This window comes from Mus caroli, chromosome 8 (assembly GCF_900094665.2).
Source record: "Mus caroli chromosome 8, CAROLI_EIJ_v1.1, whole genome shotgun sequence".
In the NCBI taxonomy this organism is placed as follows: Eukaryota; Metazoa; Chordata; class Mammalia; order Rodentia; family Muridae; genus Mus; species Mus caroli.
The window spans coordinates 101513447-101519471 of record NC_034577.1 but is presented as its reverse complement, the minus strand read 5'-3'; the positions used below and the strand labels follow the sequence as shown (position 1 = coordinate 101519471).

General features: G+C 44.3%; 1 protein-coding gene and 1 non-coding gene across 2 annotated transcripts in view; one reads left to right on the top strand and one right to left on the bottom strand.

Moving 5' to 3' along the window:
- Hydin (HYDIN axonemal central pair apparatus protein) overlaps nt 1-6025 on the bottom strand; it is a 307836-nt gene that overhangs the window by 181216 nt on the left and 120595 nt on the right. The window lies entirely within an intron of this gene.
- On the top strand, nt 5781-5887 carry LOC115031869. Its single transcript, XR_003837505.1, has one exon. It is a non-coding gene; the product is annotated as a U6 spliceosomal RNA (small nuclear RNA).

The following is a 6025-nucleotide window of genomic DNA, read 5'->3' as shown; positions in this document are numbered from 1 at the left end:
AGAGAGAGAGAGAGAGAGAGAGAGAGACTTAGATGCTGCTGGCTCTGGAGATGGAGGAAGGAACCATGAGGAAGTGTTCCAGGTGATAGGAAAACACATTCTCTCCTAAAGTCTCAAAGGGAACTAAGCCTTATTTTAGACCATGACCTCTGGAACTGTTAATTAACAAATTCATTCCATCAGCAACAGGGCATTAATATGCTTTCTGATTTAAATGCAGAGTCTATCATTGGCTAGCTAGGAATCCAAATCAGGGCTGGAGAGTTGGTTCAGTGGTTAAGAGCCCTGCTGCCCTTGAGAAGACCTAGGTTTGGTTCCCAGTATCCACAATGTGTGGCTCACAGCTGCCTGTAACTCAGCTGCAGGGACTCTGATACCTGCACACATGTCACTCACTCACACACACACACACACAAATTAAAAACTCAATTCTATACTATTCTAAATAAATCACAAAATGAAGTTAAAGGAATAAAAAGATATACCAGGTAGATAGCAATTAAAATTATTCTCAGGAAAAATAGAATTTAACCCAGAAACGATAAACAGAAATTAGAATGAATAATTACTATGAAAGAGGAATAATAGGGATAATAATAAAATTCATCATTTGGCTTTGAAATACATGGGGTGAAAATTGATGCTAGGGAAATGAAAAGAGAGAGCCTTTGATGAAGTCCTATCAGAATTTGGGCAAATGGTAATACTGTAGGAGATATGAACAATATATTTAATGATATTGAGTTGATAATACAAATACTTAATACATGGTCCAGTGCACTTAATAATTAGGTAATCTATAATTGTCCTGGGGTCATATGGAGTAGCTATAAAAACTAACCACATGCTGTCTACCAAAGACCATATTTAGAGTATGTGTTATTCAAGCCGTGTGTTCTAACTTTAATCTAATTAACATTCATAAGGAGGAAAACTGTTAAGAGTTAAAACTACAGATCTGTATGTAATTCACAAAGAGAAAACCGTAACAACCCTCTCAGACTTAGAATAACAAACACTGAAAATAAGAACATGCATGACGCTATATGTACCATGTGCCATGTAAAGCAAACACTAACAATCTCTGGTGCCCCGTCAGATTGAAGTAGAAAGTGACGCTAGTTCGGATGAAGGTGCTTGAAAAAGAGCAAAATGGTGGTAAAGAAATGAGGTGGAAGAACATAAGGTGAGCAGCAGAAATTAGCAAATGAACCTTTCCAATCAACAAAGTTTAGAGGTGTTTCACAGTCATAGCAAAGCTGAGTAGAGAATCTCAGAACCCCAGTGTGGCTGTGTCCCCAGACAGACAGGGAAGGAATGGGGAGGGCAGATGGGGGAGGGGGGCGGCGAATGGGGAGGGCAGAGTGTGCTGGGGGAAGAGAGTGGGGTGGACAGAAGGGGATGGCGGAGGGGGAGGGTAGAAGTGGGGGGGAGGTGAAGGGGGAGGGCAGAAGTGGGCAGCGAATGGGATGCTAATGTGTGGGACTCTAGCGCAGCACCCCGGGAGACCTGCTGTCTATATGGTCAGTTGTGGCTTTTGACTTTCTCTGTGAGTGTTCCTGTGTTCCTACTACTCTTCTCTGTCAGTAGCTTCGAATCCATTTCATGTCTCATTCAAGCCATCCCTGCAGTTTCTTCAATCTCTCGGCAGCCTGCCCTGGTGCCTCAACATGGCCAGGTCATGAGAAAGACAATGTACTCATCAGTGAAAGGACAAGTCACTTTCTTCATGGATACTATTTCACATTCACACTGGCAAGAGCTTAGGAATCTGGCTGCACTGCATTTTAGGTCTTGGAGAGAAAGCTCAAGTACTTCCCGAAGGGCACACTGTTTGATAAAATTGCTTTGGACTCAACAACTCTACACCTAGGTATTTGTCCACGCTGCATAAACTCCACATTATCACTTGCATATACAAAGTGACAAGGATTTCATGCTGCTGTTACACTAACCCAATTATCAACTCGTAGGAAAAGAAGATAGCCATAATATCAGTAAAGTGAATACATGCAGCAGCTGAGCTGAGCAGACAGACATGTGTGTGTAAATGTGGGTGGGTTTTGAAACACAACACTGAGTGTGAACAGTAAGTTACAAGGTGTCACATGCAGTCACTCGACTTAGATATAGTACTTACAGATATTATGTATTAATATAAAAGCATGACTTGGGTTCACATTAAATTCATTACACGGTTTGTCTTGGAGCAGAGGGCAAGGAAATAGCATTGTCCAGGATAATGTCCATTCTCTTACTTAATATAAATCAAAATCCTTCTGCCATTTTGATGCCCACTGACTGGTCAGCAAAGTTCAACAGTACAGAACCAGGGAAGAAGGGCGTGTATCTGGGGTCAAACCACCAGGGACAGTGCTAGGTTGCCACTTAACTCCACAGTAACTTAACCAGCCCTTATCGCTGTTTCTGCTATATTATGGTGATCACGATAGGTTTGTATTGTATCTATACAATAGGGGCCATAAATAAACAACCATTTGTCACAGTGGACTTCATTTTACTGTCACCATTGTGACTACCACACCTGTTGCTAGGTGCTGGAAATGAAGTGCAGAGACTGTTATCAATGGAATGAGACAGATACATAAAGAGATAAGAGAAGAAAAGCTGACCTTGTAGAGGTGAGGGAGTGTCCCAGGGCCTGGAGGTCTGAGATGTGAACACCGGGGTCCCCTCTGCTGTGTCACCGTGTGGCTCAGTGCACAGTCAACAAAAAGATCCATGCTTGGATGAGGCATCAGAATTTCCTTTCCTGGGCTCCAGGAATTCTAAATATCAAACCACAGTGGCTTCTCACTTGAGTCACGGAGGCAAGAGGCCGCTGCAAAGACATCTATCTCAGTGCCACCCGACTCCCAAGGTCTTACTGAAATCGGAACAGAAGGCTTTGCGCTGTCGCCAGGGCCAAATTAGTATTGGGAGTGTAAGGAAGAGGGTTCCAGATGCTTCCGAGCAAGTGCTAAGCAATGTCCTTGTCTGCCCAGCCAGGGACACCCATGAAGAGATCGCATGTGTCCTCCGAATTCGTGCTGATGACCTCAGGGTCCTGAGGATGCTTCCCCAGGCCCACATCATTTCTGCTGCTCCAAGTGAACAGACTCTGTGTTCCTGAACTAGCTCTGTCAGGACAACCTACATCCTGTCCAAAGAGCCTTCCTATACTTGAGATTCTCACATTTCAGAACCTTTTATTCTTCAAAACCTGAAGCAATTTATTCTAGTCTGTTGCCCCAAATAAGACTCCTCCCTGGCTGCCCTCTAGATATGTGTGTGTGTGTGTGTGTGTGTGTGTGTGGTATTCCAAGAGTTGTGTTTTGAACATTCAGTGTGCCCCACATATCCTGTGTGAACACCTGAGCTGGTGCTGGTCTTTGGGAAGGTTATGGAATCTTTAGGAGGCGGAGTCTTACTGGAGGATGTTTTATAGCCTTGCTATCAACTCCTCTGATTCCTGTGTGCTATATGGTGTGATCAGGCAGCTGGCTGCTCCTGTTGCTGTGTGCTCCCTGCCTGTTATCAAGTCTTTCTCACCATGGTGGACTCTAGCTTTCTGGATTTCCAGAAGAAATCCTTTCTCCCTGTCTTAGTTAAGGTTTCATTGCTGTGAAGAGACACTATGACCATGGCATCTCTCATAAGGGTAAACATTTAATTGGGGCTGGCTTACAGTTTCAGAGGTTTAGCCTAAAGTCATCATGGTGGGAAGCATGGACAGGCAGACATGGTGCTGGAGGGGCCAAGAGTTCTATATCTTGATCCACAGGCAGCCAGGAGGAGACTCTCTTCCTCAGGCAGCCAGGAGAAGACTCTAATTCTACTGGCCAGGCTTGAGCATATATGTGAGACCTCCACAGGGACATACTTACTCCAACAAAGCCACACCTACTCCAATAAGGCCACACCCATTCCAACAAGGCCACACCCACTCCAACAAGGCCACTCCTACTCCAACAAGGCCACACCCACTCCCAAAAGGCCACTCATACTCCAACAAGACCACACTTCCTAATAGAGCCACTTCCCATGGGCCAAACATATTCAAATCACCACACTCTCCTCAAATTGCTTTCCCTGGGGATTTTAGCAACAGAAATAAAACCAATACACAATTTACTCTAAAGAAATAGAGATCCATTCATGGGACATCAGCTAAGGATAAGTTAAAATTTTACAGATCTAAACATAATATACACATATACCATGCATATGTTCTTTTATTCTAAACTTTTAAAAGAGGTCTCATCTTTATCTCTTTTTAAAAACTAGTATGCATTTTTAAGACATTAAACTTTAAACTGTCTTTAAAGTTCCTGACATCACCTTGAGGGAGGGCTTTCCACTTCCTGTCTTCTGGCCCCTTCAGCTGTATGTTTCTTGCTAAGGGAGACTTTGATCACAGTGGTGGCCGTGATGCATGTGGCCCTGCATGATACAGATTGCAGCAGACTGCTGACGGCAGGGAGCATCTGGGGAAGGATGGCATTTTCTGACAGCCAAGAGAGGAGAGAGAGTGACCCCTCCTATCAGGACAGCCAGCAAGAAGAGGCTGTGGGGCTCTGGATCTGTGGTAGGCTTGGTAAGAGAGCAAGTGAGCATTAGTCAAGACTCGTCCCTAATGCTTGGCAGCCTAGGAATTCTGTTTCTATAACATTAATGCATATTTATCAGGAAATTCACAAAACCCCAGCTACCACATAAAAGAAGTTCAGTTTTCAACTAAGATAACTTCAGTGGAGACTATTTCACACTTGCCTAAACTCCACCAACACTCCAGGAGCAGATGGAGGCCAAACACAGTCAGAAGTGTATTGCTTGTGTTACATACGTGGCTCTGATGTAAGGAAATATCTCTGTTGGGACATGGGATCATAAAAATCTTTGTGGGAAGGAAGAAAAGCACTGTTTTAGTAAGCCGGCTGGATCATTCACTGTATACTCCATATTAATAAAAAGATCCTTGATGTACTTTCTGTGTTTTGAAATATATCAAAAATTGCCATTAAAAGTGAAATCTGGGGGATAGAGGGATGGCTCTATGGGTAACAGCATGTGCTATTCTTGCAAAGGACCTGAGTTCCCAGCACCCACATTGGGTTGGCTTACAACTACCTATAACTCCAGCTCCAGGGACCTGCTCTTCTAGTTTCTTCAGGCATTTGCATGCATGTGCAGTGCACATATCTCCACCACCACCACCATCACCACCCCACCACTATCCCCATCACTACCACAGCCTCCACTAACACCACTATCACCACCACCATCACCAGTAGGAGTAGCAGCAGCAGCAGCAACAACACCCCACCCCCCACCATCATCATCACCACCACCATCAGCAGTATCATCAGCAGCAACAACACCCCCCACCCCCCCCCACCAGCAACAGTAAAAATAAAACTTTTTGAAAGAAAAGTAAAACTTAGAGATTTGTGAATGGGGGGGGGAACAGCTGCTATGTGTGTTTGGAGGTTCTCTGGGTTGCCTGTGTCTTCCCTCTGTTGTCCCCAGGCCCAGCTGAGTCCCCTAGGTTCTTGATGAGGGTCACTGACTCCTTTCTTTTCCTAGGGCCAGTTTCATACTGGACCACAAAGCAACATTTCCTAGGCAAGACTTCACAATTTCTACCAAGTGCAGCCATGAATGTAAATAGTACATTTTTTTCTCGACAGGACTTTCTTCTATCAATTATTAAATAATGTTCTCTAGACAAAAAAAAAAAAAAATTAGATCTTGGGGCCTCATGTTGAAAAGAGCAGTGAGTGCTCGCTTCGGCAGCACATATACTAAAATTGGAACAATACAGAGAAGATTAGCATGGCCCCTGCGCAAGGACGACACGCAAATTCGTGAAGCGTTCCATAATTTTGAGCTCGTGTCTCTAGCTACATATGTAGCAGAAGATGGCCTAGTCGGCCATCAATGGGAAGAGAGGCCCCTTGGTCTTGCAAACTTTATATGCCCCAGTACAGGGGAACGCCAGGGCCAAGAAGTGGGAGTGGGTGGG